Below are 15,458 nucleotides of genomic sequence, written 5' to 3'. Positions count from 1 at the left end.
CTACCAACTGACCTGCCTACACTGTGACGCATTCTATGTGGGAATGACCAGCTGTCGCATGAATGGACACAGGCAGACAGCGTTTGTTGGTAATGAGGATCACCCTGTGGCTAAACATGCCTTGGTGCACGGCCAGCACATCTTGGCACAGTGTTACACCGTCCGGGCTATCTGGATACTTCCCACTAACACCAACCTATCCGAACTCCGGAGATGGGAACTTGCTCTTCAATATATCCTCTCTTCCCGTTATCCACCAGGCCTCAATCTCCGCTAATTTCAAGTTGCCGCCACTCATACCTCACCTGTCATTCAATAACATCTTTGCCTCTGCACTTCCGCCTCGACTGACATCTCTGCCCAAACTCTTTGCCTCTGTATATGGCTGCTTGTGTCTGTATATGTGTGGATGGATAAGTGTGTGTGTGCGAGTGTATACCCGTCCTTTTTCCCCCTAAGGTAAGTCTTTCCGCTCCCGGTATTGGAATGACTCCTTACCCTCTCCCTTAAAACCCAAATTCTTTCGTCTTTCCCTCTCCTTCCCTCTTTCCTGACGAGGCAACCGTTGCTTGCGAAAGCTAGAATTTTGTGTGTATGTTTGTGTTTGTTTGTGTGTCTATCGACGTGCCAATGCTTTCGTTTGGTAAGTCACATCATCTTTGTTTTTTAGATATATTTTTTCCCACGTGGAATGTTTCCTTCTATTTTTATATATATATATATATATAAAGAAAAGGAAAAGAAGAAAGAAAAACTCACACACACACACACACACTTTGATAACGTGCATCGGATCAGACAAGTAAGGATGGTGATGGGTTGCTTATATTGACCGCCCTGACCTATTTTTAATATCTGAGTATGCGCTCTGGTTCCCAGGCTTTAACAACATGACTGCTGAGAAGTCAAAATTCTACATTCATGGAGGATTTTCTGTTTATTAAATGGATTAAAACTGTTCCAGAGAACTGTAATAGTTCAAGCTACACTGTCACTGATGCGACCAGTGGAACAACAGTAACTGGTTGTTGGCATCAAGCTGTATGTCAGTGAGGCGATAATACAGCTGTGTGCCCGCTCATAAATGAAAATGATATTGTCATAAGACAGTCTTATGTTGCTTTGTCTTGAAACATGCCTACTAAAGCATGTAGATGCCACATCAGACTTGCTTGATTGGAATTTGAATTGGATTTATACTGATTACTGATAGCCATGGAATTACTGTGCAATATCTGTATGAAAATAATAAGAAAATATTGCCACTGATTTACTGAATTCTTGAGATGTGGTTGGTAGTTGACTTTACTCATTTAATTAATTAGTGTGCATGCTTGGTTGAAACTTTACATTGAGAAGGAACATTCTTTACTGTAAGTGAAATATTTACATCATAATAAGGTATGGAAAGTTCTGGCTGAGAATTACAAGATATTTAAGAATAAAGGGAACAACTCACAAAAAGGCAGAAGCGCTGCATCATCGATACATACATAAACAAAAGGTACAGAGCTTTGCTAGCTTGAAAAGGCGTGTGCATGTGAGAGTAAGTGTGTGTGTGTATGTGTGTGTGTGTGTGTGTGTGTGTGTGTGTGTGCATGCGTTTCTCCTACAAGCTTGTAGAATGAAGCTAACAAAACTCTGTACCTTTAGTTTGTGTATCTATTGACGATGCAGTGCTTCTGCCTTTCAGTAAGTTGTCTCCTTTATTCCTAAATAATTAAAAATATTTATGTCATAGTGACATACTGTTTATTCCTTGAGAGAGCTATAGGTTCCATGGAACTGGCAATTTTTGGCAGTCGCAGTAGTTCTGATTTCTCCCCATACTGAGTATGTCGTCAGATAACTGGAAAGAGTATTCAGGGCTTGTTAACTGAGACAGTTAACAAGTTACTAGGGGATGTATATTTTCAGCCTCCTTTGTGTAGCATCCACTTGGATTGATACCAAAATCTTGGTGCATTCAAGTTCTTTTGAGATGTTAGTGTGTTAAGACCTAACCACGCAGGATAAATTAAAGCCTATTGATAGGTGGTATATCAAACAGTCAATAGCTTTACAGAGACAAATGTAAGAGTGTTATTTGAAAATTTGGTTTTCCTTAAAGAAAAATACAAGTCTGAACTGCATGACATACACAGTCTGAATGAGACAGCAACCATTGTGCCAAAGGCACTAAACGTATGTCTTCAAACAGACAGCAGAGCAACTGGGTATCTGCTGAAAGAGGTTCACTTGTGACAATGGTTGCAATAATTAGTGCTGTACCCACACCACTTACGTTTGCTAAGGTGCACTTTAAAGATATCATGCTGCACAGCGTCCCACTTCATTCTGGGGATGGAGCCATAGTCACAGGTTGGATGAACAGTGAATTATTTTTATCATTTTTACAGCACTTTGTCGAACATGAAAGGCCCACATATGATTCTGGACAATAATCAAAGTTAACACAAGAGTAGCAGCAGTATCATGTGCATAAGACAGTATTATTACTTTGCTTACTCTGCCACTTCACGCAAGTAATAAACTTCATCCTCTTGATTTTGGCATTTTGCTTTTTTTTCCAAGAAATTCCATAATAAGTATGTTGTTACCTTATGGCAAGCACAGAGGCATCAACCGTAACCTACAGTGTCAGTGGACTAGTTGGCAGAGCACTGCCCCTTATCTTCACCAACAGAAATGTATGTGGTATTGAACCACTGAACACAAATATTTTTGGACCTTAAGACTATCAGCTACTTTAATTTTAGTAATCTACATTTGCCAGCTGAATCAAACCAAATAACTGAATTGCTATCTACTTCCACTATTGATGTTTCCAACAATATCATAACTACAAATCTGAATATTCCTCAGGCTTCTGAAAATGTCAAGGTCAGTGACAAAAGAAATGAGGCAATATCTCCAGAAGATATTTGGCCTCATTCCAAAACCCCACTGCCACAAAGAAAACAAACTAAAACTAAATCAGTGATTCTGACACACTCTCACCAACAACAGTATTGAAGAAGAAGCAAGAGAAAAAGAAAATGAAAAAATCTGTTAGGCCTGTAGGAAAATCATCTAGGAATGAAAAGAAGAAAAACTTAAAGAGGAAGGTATTTGACTTGGAAGACGCTGAAGAGCCGGAAAGATTTGTTAGCTGTGATAACTCATCTTCAATGGTGAGTTTTTCATCAGATGAAAAAAGTGCAGTGTATTCATCAGGAAATTTTGCAATTGTGCAAGTCTATGGCAAAGATTCTACAACTTTCAGAGATTTTAATGCTATGGTTTAGCAAATCTTAAACGATGAAGCTCACCTGTCATTTTACATATGTACAACTGGAACAATGAACACATGAAGGAAGTTTTGTACACGAAATTGCTGTTTTATTGGAATTACCCAATTCATTACAATTAAGAACAGCTCAGTATGCAAATATGCTGTCTTTTAATTGAGATTTGGATAACTTTAGTTTGTATTAGCTATTTATTAACCTTTTGTGGCTATTGTGATTCTATGATGCATAGCTCGTATCTGATTATTCTGTACTCCACTGGATGCAGTATTGGCTATTTTGATGTGTATTTTATTTCTGAACGTATTCCTATTAATGACAGTGGTTCAGTTAACCACACTGCATGGTTCAGTTAATCTCTTGAATCCAGTTAAGCACACCACTTGCAATTATGTTACATTTTGGTCTGTGATTTTATCAATATTTAGATTAGGCTCTTCACACTTTTTTAACATTTATCACATGCAACAAAGCAGTGGTGTGCTAAACATTTACTTATTGTGAAATATAAAAGTACCAAAAATCAAAATCTAAAAACTGGCCCAGATATCCTAATCTCACCCTACGGGGCAGCCATTCTGTCTCACATACCTCCAAGCGTCACAGCAGCATAATAACTTACATGATACATAACTTTTGACCTTCATATTTTGACAACAGATTGGTGCTAGACCAACAACAAATTTTTATTTGATGAATGGTACATGTAAATTGTTTTTCTGTGAGGTCTAAAAATTTAGCCATAATTCCATGGAAAAGTGTCTCAGCTGTAAAAGATTTGATATACAGGGCGAGTCGCATAAGACGTAACACCCCTACTATTGCAGGGGGTGATTGCACGTATCAACGAGCGGAATTTGGCGAATCATAGCCGACTATGGGGCACATACTTTGGTACATGCACAATAATCACAACATTTATATTGACCGAGATAATGAGGCAAGTACATGTTTTTTCTTCATGGTCTCTGTCGGTCGCAGTCTTCTTCTTCCTCCTTTGTTTGCTGTTAAAGCTGCCTGTTCACACTAGTGTAGTAATCATTCTTGCAATGGCCTGGCGAGTAGGATACCGATGATCAGGATACATATCCCTGTATCGCTATACGGTTTTGACTGCATTCCTACGACATTTGCCATACAGAAGTAACATGTCTAACTTCTCCTGATTTGTGTACATATCTGGACGTAATGCTCCAGCAGCAACTACGTCTGGATAGGAGAACCATGTCCTACTGGTTCAACGTCACATGACCTATTAGTTGTATGACGCAGCCTGTTTTCCGGGTCGCATGAGCTGTGTTTACAGTCTGCAACTGCTTCTGAACACCTCGACCTTCAATCTACAATATTTCTCAGCGTCTTTTAAGCAAAGTTTGAATCACAATAGCAACATGCGTTACATCACTATACACGTCTTTTCCAGAGCGTTCGAATGATGGTAAAAAAGTATAGCATCCCATTTAAAAAACATGTACTTGCCTCATTATCTCGGTCAACATAAACGTTGTGATTATTGTGCATGTACCAATGTATGTGCCCATAGTCCGCTATGATTTGCCAAAAACCACATGCCAATACGTGCAATTGCCCCCGGAATAAAGGTGGTGTTACGTCTTACACAACTCACCCTGTATATTCTAATACAGTGTAATAATTGTGTAATATTATATCAAAGGTAGCCAAAATAATTATGAGAAGAACAAGAAAACTTGTATGTGAAGTCATCCGTGCTGCAAGCATGTTATCTTAGGGTAACTCACAAGAAGCACTGGACTCAAACATCTGCCCAAGTGAATAGCATGCTGCTATAGGTATCATGTGCATAAAATGCAAGATTTCATTATGAAATGGATAGACTGCTACTCACTGTATAGAGGGGATGTTGAGCCATAGTCATGCATAATAAAAAGACTGCGAAACATGTCAGCTTTCAGCCAAAAGGCCTTCTTCTAAAGTGCAGTAGATTGGTTCAAATGGCTCTGAGCACTAGGGGGACTTAACTTCTGAGGTCATCAGTCTCCTAGAACTTAGAACTACTTAAACCTAACTAACCTAAGGACATCACACACATCCATGCCTGAGGCAGGATTCGAACCTGCGACCGTAGCGGTTCCACACTGTAGAGCCTAGAACCGCTCGGCGCCCTGGCCGGCAGTGCAGTAGACTGCGTACACACACACACACACACACACACACACACACACACACACACACACACAAACATCCAAGCTAACACAACTCACACACTTGCATGGATGTGTATGTGTCCTATACTACACTTTATATATCTACTACACTACATATATTCTCTATATGGTGAATAGCAATCTCTCCTTTTCATAATACTGTCATAATTCCATCCTGGATTTCCCATTGTTTGAAAATGCAAGACTTTGTTCAGCTATGGCTGTGTTGCTGAAAACGCAAAGCAGAAAATCTAGGTATGTGACAAATGAGGCATCCAGAAACTAGGCATGAAAGCCAAGGAAAAATAGTGCTGAGGAGATCATATCAAAGATAATAAATGGAATTACAGGTCTAGAAACAACATATGAGATGCTGCTACAACAGAAAACAATGTTAACTTAATATATTAAATGAGAGTGTGAAATAGAAAGTATACAGCAGCACACTGTCCACTATATTTCATGAAAACACTACTGTTGTTACTAAGCGATGCAATAAATGCTCCAAAACAGTAAAATGGGAATATCATGCAAACAGTACAACAAGGAGTTTCATTTTCATGGCATTAAAATGGATCTTTCAGTGAATGAGGGTTAAAAACACACAATGCCCTAGATATGGGTTGAGAGTAATTGTAAATGTACAAAACAAATACCGCACACACCAAAACTGTGTTCAATAAATATGAGTGCTGATCTCTGTGCTCCAGGCAATTGCGGAAGTGAGCTTGAAAGTGTAAATCTTAAAAATTGGAATAAGAACAACAGTTGGGAGAGGAGAACAGTAAAAGAGACTTGCAGTTAAGCTATTGTGCCGGAAACTGTCAAAAATATTATGACTGTAAATTATTGCACTTCTCGCAGCAGGAATATGATATGCAAAGTAACAAACAATGAAGACAAAACAAACCATGTGTATATCAATAACAAAGATCACAAAAAGAAAGCAACTTCTGAAATAGTTCTGTAAGACTGGACACCACCTCCATAAGATGCAATGTCAAAAGGGAAGCACAAGTATTCTGTGGCAGCCACAGTACAGGTGCCTCGATTATTCTTTGGAATAACATCGACTTAACGAGTATTGCTACTGGAAAAGGTGATGTCAACTTTAAAAACTTTTTAGAAGACTTCAATAAGTGTAACACTGAACTCTGTAAAAATGACAGTGTTGTTGTTATTTCTGGTTCAAATGATATTTCCTGCAATTAATCATGTAACGTGCTCACTCAATTGGCAGTAAACCTGCAACAGATAAAAAACCCAAAACCAACAGCCACAAGCTTCTCAAGAACATACAATATTCTTCAAAAGTCGTTTGTAAGCGTGGAGATGAGAATAGCTAATTCAAAGTTGTTCAATCTTTATAGGAAGGACAATAATGTCGGTGTGTAAGATATTAGCTGTTCTGACAAGAGACTTCTTCACTACTCACAGCTTGCACATGAATGGACTGGGTAAACAGAAATGTACTAATGATCTACCAAATTTGCTAAGCTCTAAATCAGAAGCAAACACTGTAGACACAAAAGCACTTCAATGGACACATCAGGGAAATGGCCCAAAAAGGCCCACACAATTTGTAAAAGGTCAATCAGCTAATTTAAAAGATAAAAACTCAGGCTTGAGATGTCAAAGAAAAGTCTCAAAATTGATCAAAATAATTGTGAAAGCAACATCACCAAACAGGGTGGCTGCTCAAACTTAAAAGAAAAAAAAAATCCTGAGAATTCCAGATACAGGCAGGAAGATAATGTCATAAGAAGCTCCCAAGAAATTAATGACGAGTGGGGTGGGAAGGGGGCTTGAGCATATCTCAGCTATAGCTTAAGTGCAGTTTTTAAACACTGACAATTTATATGGGCAAATACTCAAATAATCTACACACTTTGAAATTTTAAGTATTTTGAAATCTTAAAAAAACTCAATAAAATTATACATAAAACTCAATAAAAACTCAATAAAATTAAATTCCAATGTTAGTTTAAAAACACAGGATTCCCTGAGATATTACAAAATTCTTTAAATTCTCTGAGATTTCCCTGATTTTGCCAGATAAAATGTAATTCCCTGAGAATACCAGGTTTTCCAGAAGAATCACCACCCTGCCAAAATGATACTACCAAACAAGAATGAGTTTAGTGATGTAATAATAATGCCCTTAGGAAATTCTAATGTTAATGGAAAAATCAGTACTCGTAATCGAATAAATTACAGCAACAAAAGTATTTCTGTTTGCCATTAAAATATCCAACAAATCACAAACAAAGTTTCAGATGCAGAGATTTTGTTAAAAATAGAACTCTGATTTATTATTGTTCTGGGCAGTACAGAAAACTGGCTAAATATTGACCAGAGTGTCTCCTTTCCGGTACCAAGTTAGAAGAAACAGTTATAAAAATGGAGGTGCCATAATTTTCATCAAACAAGGGTTAAAATATAAATCTATTAATACTAAGTTCCAATATCTCAATGCAGAAAGGGACTTCGAGCTGGCACCCATTTTTGACTCAAGCCTGAATATGTACGAATAGGCTTCATCCAGAAAAGAAATCAGTAATGCTGTGTGAAGACTTCAACACTCATTTTCTTGCAATCAGCAAAAGAAAATAGCTATTGCTCAACCTTACAGATACTTTCAAATTACAACACTGCATACAATTCCAACAAAATCACAAAACTGCTGATAATGCCATGGTTCAGATATTTGTTGATACACGTTGTACTGCAAAATGTAAAAATACAAGTCTTTTGATCACAAAGCTCAAGGTATTACTCTCTCAAACTACTTACTGCTCACCCAGAACTATATATAAAAAAACAGTACCTGCAAGAATATTCAATACACACAATACACAAACATTCCTGCTCTATTATCACAAAAAAGGTAGGAACAAGTTTTGCAAATAGATGACAACAACAAAAATTTTGAGAGGTTCGCTAGCATCTTCAGTGATTACTTTGAAATTGTTTTTCCTCTCAGAACATATGTAATAAGAGGCAAAATTGCAAGAGCAAAGAGATGGATAACAACAGGTAGCCTATCAAAATCTCAAGTGCAAGGAAAAAGTTTGCTCAAATACAGAAAAAACTTTGCCTAACAGAACTCATATGCTCAGAAAACTATCACTGTAGCTTCTTAATGAAATACTTGTCTTACCTGTTTTATGTCACCCATAATGAAAACTACATTGGCTCGGTAATCTCACCAAACATAAACTAACATGAAAATCAATGCTAAATGTTCTACACACACCCCAATGCATTTACTACAGGCAGGCATAGCAGAATGATGTTACTGCACAAAGCATCACAAGGTACACTGTTGCTTGCCCCTGCACTTCAGTGCATATCACAATAATAATGATACTTTCTAAATCCATAAGGTGCAGCAGGTGTCAAGGAATAACTATTGTAAACATAAAATTTACACATACTACACACAGTTAGCGAGCTGGAACATACACAACATGCTATTTGTTTAGTAATTAAATACAGTGGATGGTCACACATTTCTGCAGTAAGAAATAGTACGTGTTTTCGATTTATAAGTTCATAGGTCCCATGTGACATACACTAGCTTACACTTCATACTAATATGCTTTATTTTTGGTCACATAATATTTCAGCCTAAATCTGCAACGTGTTATGCGGTCAAAACACCACATTAGAATACTTTCTCCAATATGTATAAAGCCAAACCTGCCACCACTGTTCTTGAGCAAACATTTTGTATTCATTGCAATATTTATCAAAAATTGGGAAGTAATGTCAGAAAGAAAAGGAATGTCAAATAAACATTTAAAGAAAAATTTTCTTATTAGCTTGCAAACTGAATACTACCCAACATAAAAAGGACACCAAACATCAAGGGTAAAACACCTCAAAAGGTGTTTAAAACTTATTTAATGGTACATTTCAAACAACTGTTGTAAAATTGCTCCTGGTCTTAGCTTCGGAAAAATCTGTTATTTTATCTGCAAAGTGTCTCAATCATTTCCACCAGGTTTTATAGTATACAGTGGTTAGTAAAAGGACAAAACATACTTGTACATAGATGAAATGTAACTGTCCTCTTCACTTATATGTAATTTAAGCCTAATAAGCATTATTTCATTCTTTGTTTAATTGGCTGTAAAATCAAATTTTATTCATGAATCCATTGTATGCCTACATTGCGAACATACAGAAAATCAGATTTCCAAATATGATGCTGATAGAGCTTTAAATTCTTATTTGACCTGTCTGCCACCCAGGTACACTGCAAAATCAAAATCACTACCCATATAGGCCTAATGGAATTTGTATGAAAATATGGTAATGTTAAAAGTTTGTTATTCTACCATATACTTTAGTCTAGGAATAGTTTCTAGCTCTTAACCACATAAAAAGTAATGTTCAGTATTGAATCACAACAGCATTAAATAACCATTCTGGGAAAAGATGGAACTTGTTAACTGTTTGAGTAATGTAATGTGCTACCCATCCCAAGTACTTTTTGGTTTGTTTGAAAATCCAAACACTGTTATGATCCTGAAAATTATTAACAGAATGTGCTGCTCTCAAGTAGATTTTCATTATTATTATTAATTAAAATACTGCTCCTTTTAGCATTATTTAATGAACTTCAATATCACATGTGCCTGAATCTATCAACACTATTGATAGATATGGCTAAAGTCAGCTTCTGACTTTTAAAAATGAACTATTCTAAACATCACATGTCATGTATGTCTTTATCTCATTGGGCAGTTCCCCCTCCACATTCCTACAGACACTCCCTACTATCCCTCTACACTGTAGCAACAACAGGCGTAATGTGTGCTACAACACCACGTCGGATGCCTCGTAGGCGTCATTGTCGAAAGCTATTAGTAACTACAGCCCTTTGAGGTATAAAATTGGTTCATTTTCGGCGCTTGATGATAACTGTGGCACAACATTCCGCAAAAAATAAACAAGTGAATGATAAATGGCCACGTTCTCGAATGCGGTGGAGTATACGTGCGCTCTTCCTTTCAGGGAATTCGTTTTCCTCAGATGAAACGAGACGAAGTGAAGAAATTCAAATACTGTAATGATTTTGTGTCTTAAAAGTTGTGCTACACATTTCGTTCTGTGACATTAAATATTTATGGCATAGTTCCAGTTTTGCTTCTTGAAATCTAAAATCGGTATATGTCACAGGGTAAACTTATTTTCAGCTGGAATGGGTAAAACAAGGGTTTTATACGTTTATTCAACTTTTGCTTTGGTGTATGTGCAGTTGGATCTTCGCATCTAAATGTATATCTGGAAAATGTACACTTTAAATTATTCTTTTTGTGTCTGAGTACTGTTCAACGTTTTGTTTATTCGTGTTCGCTAAGCTCCTGAACAATGCATATAAAATTTTTTATAGACTATAATTATTCAATTCCCGAGACGAAAACGAGGAAGTATATAGAGCTGACACGGTTATGACACCCAACTAGCGAAATTGTTACTATAACAATAGTAAGTAAAATATCTCCTCAGAATTTGCAGACGGAGGGAACGTTTGTATAAATCATATGATCGAATTAATTACATTCATCGTTATTGTGGGGTAAAGTCTATTGAACGCGAAATGCCTGTATGTACTAGCTCCCCGTAATGTTCATCGTAACTCTATCCGCTGCAGTCGCTTGATGCCGCATCGTTGATAATTACTGTGGTGTTGCTAATTCATTTAAAATATAAGCATCGAAATAATCAAAAATTACAATAGTAGAAATATTTGCAATGAACATCCATTCTCAAATTAGTAGCAACGTTTCTTGCGAAGACTATCGAGAAGTTCCGCTTTCGTAGTAATCGTGTTCAGATTTCTGTACCGTCCTATACGACGCGTCTGAAACATTCTTATTCTTATTATACTCCACACTGAAAATCGTAGTGGTAGCCAAATTCCTTATTAATAACGAACCTTCTTGCGGTAATTGATTTCCGGCTGTAGTCCGTTATTGCTTTTCAACAGAAGTAGGTTGAAAAAGCTTCAGTCTTATATATATTCGCTTCGAACTACTGAAATTAAAACAAGAGAACCAATTTTCCCGAAAAATTGCGTCACTTTTTCGGTTTGTGTCACATTATACTTCATAACGCACATTTGCCTCAGCTTTCCTATTAACAGCATTGCGAACATTATCACATTAAATGTTCCTAGCGGACAAACCATTGTATTATTTTTAGCAAAGAGAGAAGGTTAATAGTTTATAGATTTTAACAGCACACAGAGAAACTAACTGTGCTGTTCTGATAATCTGCTTGAAGATGCACTGAGCTTACTTACATCTGTTTCGTAAACATTCAATTGACAAAAATTTTTCGTGGAGTAGTTGGCAATAGAAAATGACGATAGGACATGTGACAACCGTTTCTGGTCTCCGGGAATTGCGTTTCAGCGTATGTAAAACTTAGAAAAAAATTGTTTGAGGCTTAGTGAATGGCTTGTGCAGATTTCAAGCGTAAATTTATGAGACTCGAGAGTATTCATATTTCATCAGAAATACTGCGGAAAAATTTCTTATGTCGGATAGATCCGTTTGGACAACAGCACAAATTTTTATTGTACATGGAATGCAATGACAAAACAAGTGATTCCATTTTGCGGATCTCGTGACTGCAGGCAACTGGCAAAGTAATTGTTTGGGATAGGACGCGCAACATTTGGTCACTAGCGAACTGCTACTTTTGAGTTTAATAGTGTAAGGAGTTGATCCGTAGGAATACCAACGCGGCGGAAAAAAAAAAAAAATAAAATAAAATAAAAAAGTTTCATTGTCGTTGACTTTTTAAAGCGGTATTGCTGTGGAAGTAGGTTCCAGAACTTGAAATTATATTTTAGTACACTCTTGCTGATACAACTTTCAAAAGTTCGTCATAAATCCCCCACGCAACATAGTGCAATTTTAATAAAATCCTTTTCACAAGAAGCGATGAATGTGTAAATAAAAGGCAATTTCTTTCAGCAGTGTAGGTACATTTTTTGATTGAACATAGGGTTCCGCAATAATAGTGGAACTGATGGGACAATATTTTCAATTACATCTTTTTAAAACACTGTAGCTTAGAGGCTCATTAGCCTAGTTATGTGAAAAACTGTGTCCGCAGTGGACAGGTTACAAGAAGAGGCACTTCTAGATGTCCCAAAATTTTTAAGAATGGAAATTATATATATATATATATATATATATATATATATATATATATATATGCTTACATCTTATAACAGCAACTTAAGCTCATAGCAATTGTTTAACATTATAGCCATCAGTGCAAGGATGCATAAAATTTTGTCATTTTCTCTCAAATATTCTTGTTAGCCTGTATAATGATAGAAAGCCCTGGGAACCTACCGACCAATTATTCTCAAGTTTCTATGGGTTTTTGATATAAAAACAACAATAATTTTATTGTCATTAAGGCATTGCAGCAATAGACGGTGCCGTATAAGTAGTACAGCACAACTGAAAATTTAAAAGCACAATAGGGTAGCTATTAACTTCACATTTTTAAATTGGGGATGTCTCATGGCAGCAGTTGGTGGAGTAGTATGGACCTTTTGAGTCATCTGGGAGGCTGCAGTGTCACTTGCCATTGTAGGCTCAGCACAGGTCAGTGGAAAACTGACAGGATGATGGTAGGCTGGTTTTAGTTGCACTATGGAGACTGTTTCATGCCTGCTATTTTGGTCAGTCTTGAAAGTATTTCTCTCTTTCAACAGCACCCTGTAGCAACCAGTACACAGTGGGCATAACTGTGGGTGCATTGTCTCGGAACCAGTTATGTGATGCTGTAAACAGATCTTTATTGATGAAAACCTTTCTCTCTCTCTGCCTGACAGGTGGGCCTGCATGCATGTCTCATCTGGGAGCAGAACTGCCTAGCAAACTGTCACTGTTTCTGGAGTGGTTGGTTTAAATGGTGCTGGTAGAATGAGTTCTCCTAGCACACTTGGCTGCTCATCACTGCTCATCATAGGGCAGTTGGACTGGTGAATGTTGCCGATCCCCCTTTACTGATGTGCGCAAGCCTAACAATACCAGCAGTAAGGCATTGCCCACATTGATGAGTAATTTATCAGCGCCGCCTTTAGTGTGTGATGCAGTCACTCCACCTTTCCGTTACGCCTTTAGTGTGTGATGCAGTCACTCCACCTTTCCGTTACTTGCTAGTGGTGTGACGGTGGTCGCAGCTGCATAGTTGAAGAAGCGTGTTAAATTGGTCTGACTCAAACTGGTCAATTGTAATGGTCTTAGGAATGCCAAAGCTCAAAAACCATATAAGCAGCAATACCTCTGCAACTGCCTCAGTGGAGCTGTCTGGTATGGAAGTAGCATCAGGGTCACCTCATAAAACAATACATGATAGTAACTAGGTAGCCATGGCCATCAGAATAGGATAATGATCCTACTGTATCCACGTGTATGTGGAAAGTCTTCTTTTCAGCATTGGAAAATGTGCAGCCAGTGCAAAGTTGTGTCGGCCAACTTACCTGCACTGGTGATTGAGACAGGGCCACACCCAAGCTTGGAAGTCCTTCTAGATTCCTGACCACACCACCTTACTTGTCGCTAACCTTGTTCATGGCCGGATGAGCAAGGTTATGCAATACTTGAAAAACTATGTGCCTAAATTCTGCAGGAATGTACAGGCATTGCTTGCCCTGGGATGCTTTGCACCTCATACTCTTGGCACAGTATGGAACAGAAATGTGTCACTGCTGGAAGTCTGTGTTTTCACTTTGGAGGAAGCACTTAATGCTTGGCCACCACAGCCCACCCCACTGCCTGTAGGCTGAGGCAATTTTGCTACAGGAAATCTGTAACAATCCTGTTTCTACCTGAAATGTGACACACATCAGTTGTAAATTGGGCTATATTGTCCGCTTGTCTATATTGCGGCGGTGAGCCATGATCCATTTTGCATTGGAAGAGTCAAGTTTGTGGTCAGTAAAAACTACAAATTGTCTTCCACATATGAACAAAAATGTTTAATGGCTAGGCAGATCACAAGCAACTCGCAATTGATGGCAGTCCATTACTTCTACTGCAGTGTAAGGTTATATAAGTAAAAGGCAAGTGGTTGCCATTGACCATCCACATTCTGTTGCAGTGCTGTGCCAATTGCATTTTGGCTTGTGTCCACTGAGACAACCAGTGGAGCACTGATGTCCAGGGGAGCTGGTCATGCAGCTTGTGCCAAACATTACTTGACTTTATGAAGTTCACCAAAACCCAAGGTACCTCCCAATTACCGGTTGTATTCTTGCCTGGGAGTAGCATGGTAAGTAGTCCTGCTGACTTGCCAGCCCTGGAAGGTACTGTCGGTAGTAAATTAACATTCCCAAAAATTTGTGCAGTCCTCTAGATGATTGGCAAATGTATATCTTGCACTGCTGCCACATGTCCAGAAAGCAGTGACAGATCGATTGATGAGCATATCCCAAAAATTGCACCTCTCATATACCAGAAGCACTCATTGTGCGATATTAATGATTATGTCATACTCCCATAGGCACTGAAAAAGCTGCCACAGGTGAGTCACATGCTCCTCAACTGTAAGTGAATTTATGAGGATACCACCTTTATAACAGTATAGGAATGGCAACCTGCACTACACTTCATGCATAAAATGCTGCCATGTCTCTGTTGTGCTTTTCAAATTAAAAGACATAAATTTTTAATGGGAAAGCCAAAAAGGCATTATTACAGTGGTTTGCTGTACATCCTTCAATACTACTAGAATTTTAAAAAATGCCTTTGTACAATCGACCTCATTAAACACCTGAGCATGGGCACATGTTTAGTGGGGATTCCCAAGGGATATAAGACCTATTCACAATACATGTTTTCAGTAGCTCCTCAAATCCTGCTTGTGCTGCCAGGAACTTGTGGTGTGCTAGCCTCTTCAGATGATCTGCAATGGGTTGGCTTGATAATGTGCAGATATGGTGCAG

At 37.9% G+C, this 15,458-nt stretch overlaps 1 protein-coding gene across 2 annotated transcripts in view; it reads right to left on the bottom strand.

The window, feature by feature from the left end:
• LOC124775272 (RB-associated KRAB zinc finger protein-like) overlaps window positions 1–11,643 on the bottom strand; it is a 114,065-nt gene extending 102,422 nt beyond the window's left edge. The window contains exon 1 of one of the 2 annotated variants that reach the window (XM_047250109.1): window positions 11,424–11,643. The gene's annotated coding sequence lies outside the window, so the exon portion shown is untranslated. The remainder of the gene's footprint in view (window positions 1–11,423) is intronic. The other variant, XM_047250108.1, reaches the window with a different exon arrangement.
• Between the last annotated feature and the right edge of the window lie 3,815 nt (window positions 11,644–15,458).

The sequence above is a fragment of the Schistocerca piceifrons genome, chromosome 2 (assembly GCF_021461385.2).
Source record: "Schistocerca piceifrons isolate TAMUIC-IGC-003096 chromosome 2, iqSchPice1.1, whole genome shotgun sequence".
NCBI classification, from domain to species: domain Eukaryota; kingdom Metazoa; phylum Arthropoda; class Insecta; order Orthoptera; family Acrididae; genus Schistocerca; species Schistocerca piceifrons.
This window is presented reverse-complemented; position numbering and strand designations above follow the sequence as displayed.